Source organism: Larus michahellis, chromosome 12 (assembly GCF_964199755.1).
Source record: "Larus michahellis chromosome 12, bLarMic1.1, whole genome shotgun sequence".
Classification (NCBI taxonomy): domain Eukaryota; kingdom Metazoa; phylum Chordata; class Aves; order Charadriiformes; family Laridae; genus Larus; species Larus michahellis.
Window position 1 is genome coordinate 10,550,288 of NC_133907.1, and position 14,007 is coordinate 10,564,294.

The 14,007-nt window shown below is 36.3% G+C and overlaps 1 protein-coding gene across 23 annotated transcripts in view; it reads right to left on the reverse strand.

Moving 5' to 3' along the window:
• Window positions 1–14,007, reverse strand: part of NCOA3 (nuclear receptor coactivator 3) — an 85,324-nt gene that overhangs the window by 66,127 nt on the left and 5,190 nt on the right. For 2 of the 23 annotated variants that reach the window (XM_074605091.1, XM_074605094.1), the window contains exon 1: window positions 5,378–5,454. The exons of 20 other annotated variants lie outside the window; for them this stretch is intronic. The gene's annotated coding sequence lies outside the window, so the exon portion shown is untranslated. Of the gene's footprint in view, window positions 1–5,377; window positions 5,483–14,007 lie in introns of those variants that run through there. One more of the 23 variants, XM_074605092.1, reaches the window with a different exon arrangement.

Genomic DNA, 14,007 nt, shown 5'->3' on the forward strand with positions numbered 1-14,007 from the left:
CTCCAAGCTTGAACTTTGCATCAAATTTGTAAAGTAACATTTAGATAAGATATCAAAAATGTAAACAAAGCATTGACAGCAGCTTTATTTCACAATAGACAGCTTATTTCAATACTTTTAATCAGTGAGAAACCAACTAAACAATACACAATTCACAATACAATCCTTGTAAAAGCTGGAAAAGATATTAAGGTTCATGTCAAGTTCAACGTGATCTATTTTTAACCTTAGTCAAGTCCCTTCTCATTAGCAGTAACTTAATACTTGAGAAAGGATTAGGAGCAGCTAGGAAGTTAGTTTGATATAGAAAATTATTTATGTATTTTAAAAATTAAATATTTAGCCCAATAAATATTTCAGTTAAAGTTACTTAGAGAAACTAATGTAATATCCCAACATCACAGTATACCAAATCAAGGCTTACAGATTGCTTTTGAAAGCAGCAATTAATTGCTTGCTATTATTTTTTCATAATCATTGTGCACTTCATAAGCATAAGCTTCATTCCAAAATTTAAAAAAAAACACAACCAAACCACAAAAAAACCAAATTCTGGACTTCCCCTTTGCTCTAGCTCACAGAGAAAGATAGTCTTCACATCCATATAGTTTGACACTAATGGAACAATTCCTTTAGCATACCTTTTTAATAGTGAAATTTAGAACACTGATATAATACCTGCTGAAGATCCTTTTTAAAGCATTTCACAAGATCAAACCAACCCTGACAATCTCATGATTGACTTACTTGGAAAAAAGCAGAGAGTTTACATAATAGTGAACTGAAAGATAGACAAGCATTTGAAAACAAGCCCAATACTTCTGTATTTCAAGGATGCTAACAAATAGGGAAGAGGCAGTGGCATTTGCTTGGCTTTAAGAGATAACTAACTTGTTTCGAGCACTCCTTTATATGTGAGCACCCACAACACACGATAGCCAGCCTTGTTTGGTGGCTAGAACTCTTTCAAGAAGTTTAGAGCATAAGAACTACCTGTTTTTCCTAGAGATAGTGTTAGGACCAGCAGAGACCATGACACATTTATATGCATATGGCAGATACTGAAATCTTTCAGATGACTGCTAGCAAAACAGTGAATTAGTGGCCATCTCCGTGTTATTTTACTGCACGTAAGCAATAACTTTCTCTGAGAGCATTAAACTAACTTCTGCCAGTTCTGACATCAGTAACTTCTGCTCTGTCGTGGTAAATTTTAACTAATACAGAACTTAACATTTCCAAGATAACAGTAATAACTTTATAGCTACCACAATAGGAAAGTGTTTTGGTAAAATTTTGCCTGGAGACCATTTAGTCACATCTGGATATATGGCAGCAAAACCAAGATAAACAAATTATCCCAAATGAAAAACAACCAAAACATCTTAATTCTAGAAGCTGTATTTTCTGCTTATCTGAAATTGTTAAAGCACTTAAGTATTCTTTGTTTTATCTGACTCTTGATCTGTGCTTTATCCTTCTGTTTCTCTAGCTTTTTAACAAACAGATACCATCTAGGACTGCAAGCGTTGAGTGCATGGAGTGAAGCAGATTCAAGATAATGCCATACTGGATAACATTCTATCAGACTTTGTCAAGAAGTTCTTCTTGTACTTAGAATGGGGAAAGAATGGCTAAAATGCTGCCAACAAAGAAATTTAGGTTGATTCAAAATGTGGGTAAAGAGCTTTACACCTTAGGCTTGTCCCAGACTTGCTTCAAAAAAAGTGCCTCTGGTACAATTTTTCTGGAAAACTAGCTGTTTTGGCTGAGTCTACTTGGTGCATCCTCTCATAAGAGTTAATACAGTTTTAATATTAAAGCTGCTTCATCTGTTCTGCAAAACATGTTTACAATATTGTTTTATGTAACAAATCTTAATGCAAATTCCTCCAGCTATAAACTAACTGATGGTGGCCAATCTCACATTTAGAACTTAAGCAATTGCTTAGTTGTGCCCCATGCCCCCACAGGTTCTTGAAAGTAATATTGAAATGCACGAGGACTTCCTATGCAAGTGTACAGAGAAAAGTCAGAGCGATTTCTGAAATCCCCGGTTCAGAGGTGAGGCCTTTAATTTAGCATGAATATGCTAAAAATGCTACCTTAATATACTAGGCAAGTTAGAACAAGCCACTTTTCAGCTGTATTCTTTTGTGGTGTTCTGTGGGTGGGGTTTTGTTTTTGTTTTAGACTAACCAATAGCCCTAGCTATATCCTAGCTTCAACTGATGTAGCTAAAGTCTCTCCAGGGCTGTTAGTTGCTTATTTTTTTTCCACTGTTGATGCTATGGAGCCAGTGTAACTCTAGAAGAGAAACATTCCATTTCACGCACAGGTTTCTTTTGTTGGCAGGGTGGGTTTTTTTGTTGTTTTTAACATAACAGTACATTAAAATCTTTTCTAAATGAATCAATCTGTGGTGAAGTGCCTTGCTAACTTTATTTGGGGAGGAAGAAAAGCCTGGAAAATTTGCAAGTTTTTTATTACTTCAGAAAAAAACAAGTCTAGACTGGACTGGAATTGCTAAATAGCAAGGCCTCGTAATAGAAGAAACTTTCAGGGGAGTGAGTATGACTATAGGAAAGTATCCAACCTTTTGTTCAAAATATTACATTAGAAAGTTGAAACAAGCTTGCTACTGCAAAGAAAAAAAATATTAAATTGGCTGAGGCAATTAGTGTAGCTAAACTTGAGTCTATTTTGGCTATAGTCAGTATGTATACTTGAAATAAAACATTGCCACTGTCTAGGATCTTATCTTTTAACAAAAGCAGGTGAGCTATCAACTAGCTGCATCCTCAAGAAATCTGTTAACAGCTGTGGAAGATCAGACTGTTTCTCTCATGAACTCTTGGACAGTTCTTAAATAGGAATAATATACTGTAAAATACCATTAAAAAACACAGGTGTAAGGCTGACCTACAAGTCTAGCCTGTTGGAAAACCCTCTTGAGTGCGCATAAAGTGAAATACAAATCTGATTTTTCTCTTAAGCAGATAATAATGATATCTGCTCTACAATGGTTTCTTTCAACGAAGTTTCCATGAATATGCCTTAGGTAGCTTTGAAGTTACCTTTTACCAGCAGTGTAGCCAAGATGTTGCATTCAGCAAGAATTTAGTTTATAATCTGGATACATTTATCACAGAGGTCAACACAAGCTCACATGCCAGCGCAACAAGATAGCCATCCTGTGGTGGTACAGCCAGGGGATTGCACTGACAGCTTCGGGGCGATAAGCCTGTACCTCAAACTGCAAACGTGTCCCTAGTAATTAGTGATGCAGATACCAGCCCTGTGGCTCAAATTATCTCTCAGTAAATAATTCCCCATGTGCAATTTCTCAGTGGCATATATAAGACTGTTCATTTGTAGACACGGAAGTGCTTGTATATGCCACTATCTCGTATCATGTGGAAATGACTTGCGTATCACACCATCAAAACCTCTGTTTTGTGGCACGGGTGAAATTTGTTCTCTTGCTATGGCCTCACACTATACCAATGGATACACTAGTATTTCCATGCTATAATGTGTGTTAAAATTTGAACAGACTGCTTGCTTTGGAGAAAATTATACAGACACTTAACATGAAAGCCTCTTATACAAACAGTTTGTACAACTTTTTTCCACCTCTTACTACAGTCTAGGCTTGTTTTACTGAGGGTGGAAGGAGACTGGATGACTAACCTGATATCCTTAGCTCTTATGTTTTCATTCCCTCCATAAGTGTATATCCCGTTAATCTAGAAACAGAAGTACCAGCTCACCTATCGTTTCTGTGTAGTACTAGTAGTACTCCAAGGATGGAGCTCCTTGGGTTCTGTGGACAACTACTATTGAACATACTGTATAAAAATTCCAACCAATCCCAACTCTTAGAGGTCTCAATGTCTGGGTTATGTTTATTTAAAAATTGACATCTCCAAATCCAGTTCCAGGGAGGGGCACCAAATCTAGATCGTGCTATAGGAAGTGACTCCTGTCCCACAGCTACAGAGATGTTAACAGAAATTATTCTAGGGACAGCTCCGTAAAGTATTTCTTAGTACGAGATGTAAGAGGAAAGAGGAAAAGCAAGTTTAAATCCAAAAAGGAAAACCAATTAAAAAACTCTGCCACAATAAATATGGTAGCTTTTTACTAGTCGGGTACCATCCAAACCAAGGAACAACACTTTGTCATTCTAATAAAGTTTTAGCCTAGTGGATTCAATTTTATGCATTTAGTATAATAGAATCTCTTGTAACCTCAAACATAAGATCAACTTCATGACCAACCCCTTCTCTAGTCTTATCTCTGAATCACTGTGCATTAGACTGAAAATGCTGCTAAGTGTATTTGACATCCTCTAACTATATTCACAAGGATTTAGATGCAAGAATGCATCTGGATGTATCATAGGAGCCGCCCTTAAGTATAAGAAGCTCTGAATTCTCAATTCAGCACAAGTTTTCACCATCTTCTCTAGTTTTTCACTAGTGTAGGCAGTCATTTTTGCACCATAAACTTCAGACTTGGTCACCAATTTCTGTTCAAGTTCTTCAGCTTCTACAGGTTCTATTTTTTGCTTTGTTTTGCTTCTAAATAAGACAATTCTCATGTCATTGACACTAGATTATTTATGATTTACATTTCAACTAAAATCCACCCCTCAAGGATTCTAAGAGTCTTCAAATATCTGACAGGTAAATATACAGACAAATTAAAGAGAATCTCCTTTCCCTCAACCCAAAAATAAAATACTGCTTTGCATCTGTATTGTCGCTTTCTCAAAGCGGAATGATCATTTGCTGAATTGTTTGGTGTAGATATTTTGCTTAAGCAGCAAGCACTCCAGGCTACAACTGATGAGTGACCTTGAGACAGCTCTTAGAAGGCAGTTGCCATAGTAACACCACCACAAATGTGGTACATCCTCAGCTGACACCACCAATCTAGTTCAACAGATCCGTAATAAGTATATCTATGCTGTATTAGTGTCTCAATATTTAAGGAGGAAGTTACTAGATTTTTTAGGGTTTTTTTAGAATTATTTCAAAAACCTCCTATGCAGTGGTAGACACTGGATACCCTGTATGAATCCAAATGACTAAGGCTGTAAGTCCACTCAGTGCAAGAGTTAAATAACATACCCTACAATAATGCCCTACTGAAAGTTGAAGCTACTCAGTGTATTAATCCAGAGAGCATCCCTTGATCCAGGAAATTAGACTACTGAAGAAACCTTGCAATAGCACATAACTTTCTTGAAGTTTATTAACTTTTCTCAGATTCTGTAATACAAATAAACTTTATGGAGCCCTGCTGTGTCAAACTTAATGCAATGGGAGCACAATGTATTATTTTTGCATGTCAGAATATTCTGTCTCACCTGTGCAACCTCATCACCTTGAATAAACTTTCAAACCAACTTAGCACTAATGAATACTGTTGCCCCAAAGGGTTTTTCTCTACACAGCATGCTAGTAGTTCTTGTGAGCTCTGGAAGAGGAAGAAAGAGGTGAATCATTACTGAAATGTCAATAAAAATGACACACACAGAACTGAAGAGTGCTAGTTAACAGAAATGTTCAGTAGAACTATTTATGTTTAAAGACAAAGGATTAATGAACAGATTAAGACAGTTAATTACAACCTAGCAGTCAGACATTGAAGTTTACTTTAAAACTAAATTGCAGTTTCAAGACTTTTTTTTTTTTTAACTCAAACCATCAGAAAAGGCCAATCAGATAAGTTTCATAGTTTGTGGATGTTCAAGAGATTCTATTATAGGTAAAATATTTGTGCATTCTAATTAAAAACAAGAGTTTGGACTGCTCTGCTTCTGATAGCTCACTTGATGTGTTTGCCCTTATCATAAAAGAAAGCATTTGTTGAACCTTCATACCAGAGGAATCTGTGTGTCAGCTAAGAGTTAATTCCAGTTAGAAGTGAAGTCATACACTTTAAAACAGGATTTTGGACACTCCAATCTAAAAAGTCTCGTCCATAGTTAATTCAGTCAGTCAAGTACCTGCCCTGAAACCTGGCTGAGGAGCTCCTGCATCCGTAACTGTAACCTAAAGGTAAACAGACAACAGGAAAAAAGAGTTCCCAGACAATACTAAGCACTTTCAACAGGGCCCTAAACCCCAAAAAACATCAATTACTTCATCAACAGTGTGTTATAGTGCAATTACCAATCAAAAGGGTTCAGCTGTGCTGCTTTAGGAGGTCTGGAAACACTGCCACCTTGGCTCAAAAAAGTATTATTTGAGATTGATGATCCTGTCAATTACTGTTATGTGCCACTCTTCCCACTTTCATCACTTCTGTGAAGTTGCAGGTAAGATGGCTATTTTCTAAACTGACCTGTGTCCTGTCAATCTGTGTACAGGCAGGCATTGACCCTTTTAAACAAGTGTTCAACATTGAATTGTTGAATATGTTTCTATTTACCAATAGTTTCCTACAGTAAACATACTTTTATCAGAGTACAATAATTTATCTTCAGCTTTGCACCTAGTTGTTTATTTTGGCCTAGCTGTACCCGTTAACATTGGAAACTACCTAGACATGAAAGGCACTCTTGGTATAAAATAAAACACAGCTGTACATAAAACTTATTTAATATTTTTAAACTCTAAATTAAAATAATAATAATGATAGTCTTCAGACAAAAAAAGTTTAACCTTGATTTTTGATTTTGTGGAAACCAAAGCTAGAACTTAAGTGACACTACAGATTATTAAGCACTGATTCTATAAATGCTGCCAAGTACATCAATCTACTCTGCAAGTTCATTTAGAAAAAAGTATCACCATCTGTTAAAGATCTTTACATTCTTAGTCCTTAACTTCAACCTAGAAACCATGAAGACTCTTACCACCTATAAAGGACCACTAATTACAATAGCATACAATAAGAAAGTTTTTAATAACAAGAACTAATATATTCTAATCCTATAGTCCTGTTAAAAATCCTTCATCCCTAGACCCAATAGCACGGGGTTGATGATCATCTGAGTCTATACAGAAGTTAGTAATTTGATAGATTAATTCTACCCTAAAATAGAATTATTGTAGTACTTACCCCTTTCAGTAGGTTATTCTGTTCAGCAATACGTATATGCACTACATTAGTAACATACACATTAAATGTTTGTAGGTTTATCAACATCAGTTTTCAGAAGAGCACTCAACATACCTAATTAATCCCTATTGACTTAAGTGAAATTAGTTTCCCAACACAGATAAAACAGGTAAGGAACTACCAGTAATAATACATAATTAGTAACTCCACCAACTCTTTCTAATTACAGCACCAGGGCAGACAAAGGTTGCTGAATTTCTCCTACACCCAGGTACCACTTGAGTCTTTCTTCTATAAACACATTTGTTTCAGGAACAAAGTTTTACAGGAACTCCATCCAGTTTAAATTTTGTACAACTATGGCTGCTCTAGTTACACTCCACCCAATTCCCTTGCACTAGTACTGGTGGTTTTGCAACTAGGAGTAAGAGGACAGCCAGAAGCTATCTGGGTGATTTTGTTTGGTTTTGGAGTTCAGTTTTTTTTGTTGGTGGGAGAGAGGCAATGGACAATTTTGAATTAATTCTGTTTGCTGACTGCAAGGGCCTAGTTCCAGAGCAAGGGGAGGAGAGGTAGCAGAAAGGAAGCACAATTGCTGCAATTTGGCTCGAGCAGCTGTGGAAGCGTAGCACACTGCCTTGGAAAGACAGCATTCCATGGGAATGCATCTAAAGTGTTCTGGTTTTATATTTTCAATCAATACTGGAAAGAAGTCACTTTGTTTTGATGTTGTTGCTTTTTGCGTAATATACCACCATAGCTCCCATCCCAGCATTTAAGCAAAAAATCTCTCAACCCATTATATAAAGGATTCTTTAGGCCCTAACCCAAAAGAGCATAAGTCAACAATAAATATCTGTAGTGACAGAAAGACAAGGCACATTCAAAGTACAGAGTCCTCTAGATCTTGGAGAAAGGTCAGGGAGTCTTTTGGTAAACAAGAACTTAAACAGAAAAGAGCTTCGAGGTAGACAAATGAGGTTGAACCTGTAGATCCCTTCGGTTTGATTTTCACCAGTGCATCTGAAGCTACAATAATTTTATAAATAACCACTAAATAGGTTTCAAAGTTAACTGTTTTACAAAAAAATATGATTAGAACAGGATATGTTTCCTAATGTCTTTCTTCCTTTAGTATACCAAAGATACAAAAATTAAGATTTCTAGTTTAACAACATGCAGTCCTTATTGGAAATATTAGTCTAGAATTACTATCAGAAACAAGAAAAGATGGATTATCACCTAACAGTTATCATCTAGTAATAGTAACAACACAAAATGTAAAACAAGAAATTGAAGGCAGGATTAATATAATCAATAGTTGATATCCAGCACAGGAGCAGTTTATGCATGTTTTTACAAATGAGAACTTTTTTTCTTGACAATTCATTTTCAGGGAGTGTTTGCTCACCAAGTAGCTTGAAGTTGCAGTAGAATGAGACTTCTAACTGAAATTCCAGCAATATAAGCATGCCTGCATGTTATTAAAGGAAATAGTGGAAAATTTCACAGGCTGACATCCAGAACGTCTGCGGTTCCTTTTCATATTTCTCTCTTCTTGCAAAGCAGTTATTAGACCAGAACTTAACATTTTTTATTTTTTTTTTTTTTTTGGTGAAGCATGGAAATTTCCACTGCTTTAAAAGATTTTTAAAAAGCTTTCTCAAATGTACAGCTCAAACAATGTTACGCTTCTGCCTAGATGCAATCCTTAGTTTAAGCAAAAGTTTCATCAACATAAAGCGGTGCTAAGATGGGGAGGCAGGGGGAAGGAAAAAAACCTTTGCTTATATACCAAAAGCTTTGCTTGGCCAATCTGAAATATTATCAGCTACATATTAATTTCTTGATAGAGGTCATTTGAGGTCCAGCTACAGCCAGATGGGTATGAGAAGATGACGCAGTTCAGGATAAAGCAGTTCAGGATAAAGCTACCTTGTATCTGTATATTTGAACAGAAAATACAGTGCATGACAATGCAAGCTATCCGGTCCCTATCAAGTGATGGCTCTCCTTCAGTTTCCTCAAATCTCCACTCATTTTACATCTCACTGGATCCCACTCATCATCCCTCCTATGTTCTTATGATCTCTAACACAGCCAATACAAGTCTGGCAAGTTTGCTAGCCCTGGTTCTACACCTCACCTCTACAAGTCTTGTTTATGAGCTACAAACACGCACCACCAAAACATTAGGGGCTTCAACAGAAAACCCACAAGTGTAACATAAAAGTATTCAAAAACTACCCCAGCCAGTGCAGATGTTTTCTTTTTCCAGTTTTCTGTGCAATGATCAAAAGAACTGCCTTCCTCTTAAGGGGGCATCAAATGGACACTCTAGGTTAACAGAGATGCTAGTTTTGTTCCATTTTAATCAACAGAACAATTTGCAGATAAAGTACTCTTGTTTTTGTTGCCTTTACAGCTATCTATGACTAGATAAATACTGTAAATACTGATTAAGAAGGGAGCCTATCAATTACTGCCTAAAAATGTTATTTCCCATTCAGAGATTTTAATGGGAAACTAAAACTTTCAAATAAGGAAACAGAAGTTATTTACAAAGCTAGAACATTGCACACGCCAGCACATGGCACTGAACTGGTACACAACCGAATTAAGATATCTTTAAAATGTCTTGAATCCATTTGTTCTTTTAGATTTTCTTGTTTAAAAGACTACTATAAAATAACACTTAAATGAGAAGTACAGCAAAGTATGAATTAGAGCAAATATTTTTAAACTTTCTTCTTAAGTAGTTAAGACATCCGGATTCTCTCTTAGAGCACTTTATAATTATAACTGAGCCAAGCAAATGGTAGTTTATAAGTACTGGGTAAATTAATTAAATATCCATGCACACCTAACAGCATTACCTAAAGCGTGGTGCTTTAGTTGACCACATGCTGAGGTCTGCCCATTAAGTCAGAAATTGCCACTCTGGACGTCAAAAAGTCTTCCATAGAAGCTAAAACCAAGAGAGTACTACAACAGAGGGTGTTATGTCTGCTTTAGTTCATGGCAGCAAAGATGGACAGAGCACAGAAGTGCAACACAAGCCATAACTCCCTATTTCCATTATCCTCTTTAGCCCAGCCTTTATGGGGGAAAAAAGTCATTAAGGGGAAGAAATCTGAAAAATCTACCCAAGTCACTGGCAAATAACAAGTTACAAATTTTTGTTTTAAATCATCTCCTTAAGATGTAAGCTGCTAAGAACAGATAACCATTTTAAAGTCACCATTGTGAATAAGAGGAAGAAATTACTTTTTGAACCTTTACTACTTCTTCCATAAGCTTCTGAGAAACAATACAGCACTTCCACATACTGATTGTGTGTGTCTACACGTATAACAGTTGTCTAAAAAAGTTTTAGAAAACTTCATACAAGTAGACTACATTAGCTGCTACCCACTCACACACATATAGTTGCAAACAGCACACAGCACAGAAGTTTCCCTTTTCCTGGGACTCACTAGCCTCCAGAGAATGTGATGAAAACACAACTTTGGTATTTGACAAAACCAGAAACGTTAAGATGTTACTATACTCCATAGGGTAATCAGTGAGGTGTTAGAACAACAATTAGAGTGCACAAGGCAAAACCAGGGGAATGCTACTTGTGCTTTAAGTTTTAGTTCTTCAGACTGCTACAGAAATAACAGAACACAGTCCTCTTGATTGACTGTCCTGAATAATAAAAAGTTTCCTCAAAAAAATGGAGAACAAGCATTTCACTTTTTTTTTTTTTGAAAGTAAATTGCTTACTTCTGCCTTCTGTTTAACCCTTCCATTAACAGATACAGCAACAAAAGCCACCCAACCCAGTCCTTGCTCCATCACCTGTTCTATCACTTCAGGATGTTTCAGTGAGGCAGGGCATTCTATTTTTAGACATATGGTAACCATATTAAAAATAAAGTATGTAGAGCAACACAACCAAATTGTTATATTTTATATGATTAGGTGTGCATGTATAAGAACTTCTAACTGCATTTTATTAGAGACTTCCCAGAAGAGTAATTTCCTCAGATTCATGCTAAGAAAGCATTTGAAAGAGATTTATGATTTCAAGGATCGTTCATATAAGAGTTAATCAGAAGCTGTCTGATTTAACTTTAAGCAGTCAGTTCATAAGTGATTTTATAACCTAAGTTTTCATGCTGAATCAGCACTGGAAGTTGGATTTGACTTCACACCATTATCTATATGTAAATCACTCTGCTCATCAATATTTGGGCAATGGGAACTAAAACCAAAACATTGAACTCACACAGGCTAGAACTACTACAATAACTTAAAAGTCTTTTAAAAAGAACAATAATAGGTCTAAAAGAAAAAGGTGAACTATTGCTTATGCAAGTCAAGAAAGCAGCCCATCTATACACCAGAGATTTTGTCCTCACAAGAGTTTTAAAATTACATTTCACTGATTTACACAGAAAGTAAATAGTAATATAGCACCCTTTGCTATGTAATGTATCCAATGTAAGGTAGAAAGAGACATGCAGTCTTATTATGCTACAACACTTCATATCTTGTGCTCTAGCTAGAGCTCAGAGCAGTAACAGACCTGCTTAAGACTTAGAAAAACAAATTCAGAGGCTTTCAGATGAGCAAAATGGAAAACAACCCGTTCATCACTACTGTAAGCTTCCATTGCTTAGTCATTCTTTGGCATAGTGAAACCTCAGAAACACTTCAACTATTTTTCACATTTCTTCCCAAGATTATGCTCTTAAGTCTTTTATGAAAAGATGAGTCTCCAAAACAGCACAGAACTACAACAGTAGTTTTGCAGTGACTGGTGCCAGTGAGCCAGCTTTGCATTGTCCTTGTGGAACACGTATATATGTTTACTTACTCACTTTGTGCAGTTCAGAAAAGCATGGGATAAGAAATAGTTTGCTTGATTTTACCATGCTAACAGATTTCAATATTGCACCATCTGGTAGACTGGCAACATTATCAGCAAGCTATACATTTTAAAAAAAATAACATATATATACACACTACACACACACAGAGTAATTCTCAAGTTTGTCACAATAGTTATGAAACTTCAGGTTTCTAGAAAAACAAGAGTTTTACACCTCCATATTGGTTTTAAAAGAATCAAGAATTGAGGCCAGGGGGGAGTGTTTGTTTTCTAAATCTCTCCCAACTCTTCCTCAGGGGCTTGATGTCTCATGACTTAATATTATAATGCATTACCTGAAAGCATTGAGTTAACAGTTATGATACTGCCAACATTTTTAATGTAAAGCTTTCATTGTGAAGAAAAGCCACTAATAATCACTTTAAAAAGTTTCCCATTAAGCATTATGACAGATACTTTCACCTAAAGCTCTTCTACTCGCCTCTTCATTAGGTAAAGATAACAAGCATTTGATACTATTTAAATTGTTTATAAAAGCATACTATATGATCTGTAATAAAGATATATTTTTCCTTTAAAGTTCGAAATTACCTGTTAATGAGTATAGAGAAGGAAGGACATTTAGCACATCTGCGGTCATATAAAGGTGATCGATCGCTTCTTACCTCCAAGAAAACATTAATTTAATACAGCATCACATGATATCATCACAACTAAACCTGCTACTTGGCTCAGTAACAGGAAGAGACATGCTTCCCTAGACACACCATGGTGACACTGAAGTCTTGTCTAGTTTGTGATCAACTACAAAGATAAATGGGTGTTCTAAGGACACTTGGAAGGAGTGCCATATATGAATTATCAGTTTCGCTAGTTATCTTAGAAAGAAAAAAAAAAAGGTACTGCATTACAATTCTGTTGCACACATGATCCAGTCAAACACTAGCATTGAAAATAAATGCTTAACATTAAATGAACTGGGTAAGCTTTCAACAAAGTCTTTGACAATTATTTTGAACACACAGGCTGATCTGCTTTATTCTACACTGGTACACAGAAAGGGGCAGGCAAACACCTAATCTGCCAGTTGTTTTCTTCAGCAAAGACAACTGGCAAATAGTCTTTAGACAACACATTTTGGCTTGCTTTTTCCTAGTCTTGGTGGTTTCCCTATGAATCATTTTTTCCTTCCATTTCCCCGCATTCACTAACTGCTCCTCTGCATGTATTTCTAACTACAGTAAAATTCAAGAACTAACTATCTGTTGAAGGGAACACAGTCCATTCTTAATTCTTTGACATTTGTAGTGTTGTTCAAAAACATGTTTGTATGGCCTAATGATAAAATACTCAAGAAAATTTCTTTTTTACCATTTGTGTTTGCTGAGAGAAAGCTACCAGGATCACAAGAGACAAGGTATCTCATTCTATTCCACCTCACTTAAAAGCTCACAAGAAAAAGCACACATGTAGCCCTGTGGAGATTCTAGGCAAACAAAGCAAATCCTAAAGAGCAAGTTTCATCTATACATTAAATACCCTTACAGTCTCTGGACCAGGGAGATAAAAGGTACTTCTGCCTTTTCTTTCTGCCCTATTCCATGCAGTTCCCCTCCTACCACTGCCAAGGGCAGGGGGGAAGTGTTAGGCTACAACTACCCAAGAGAAACAAATTACATTGATAACATTTTTAGCCATGCAACCTGTTTCGGTATTGCCTTTGAAAAAGCAGACAACGCATTTTCTCACTTCCACGCATCTGGGAACAGAATGAGGAAAAAAATTTCATAACTCAGAAGTTACATACAGAATATTCCATACAACTAAATATATAAACCTACCTTGAAAATGTACCCCTAAAAGGCCTTCTGGGTATACCTGTGATACTAGATGATCTCATTCCATGGCTCTGACACATCTTGACATGCATGGAAGTGTGGGAACAGTAAAGGGTTCAGGCTTTGTGACAAAATCTCACACTCAGCCAAGGCTAATGCAGGTGCTAGTCATTATAGCCAGCAGTATAACAGTTATATTGTTCTGCAGCCTTC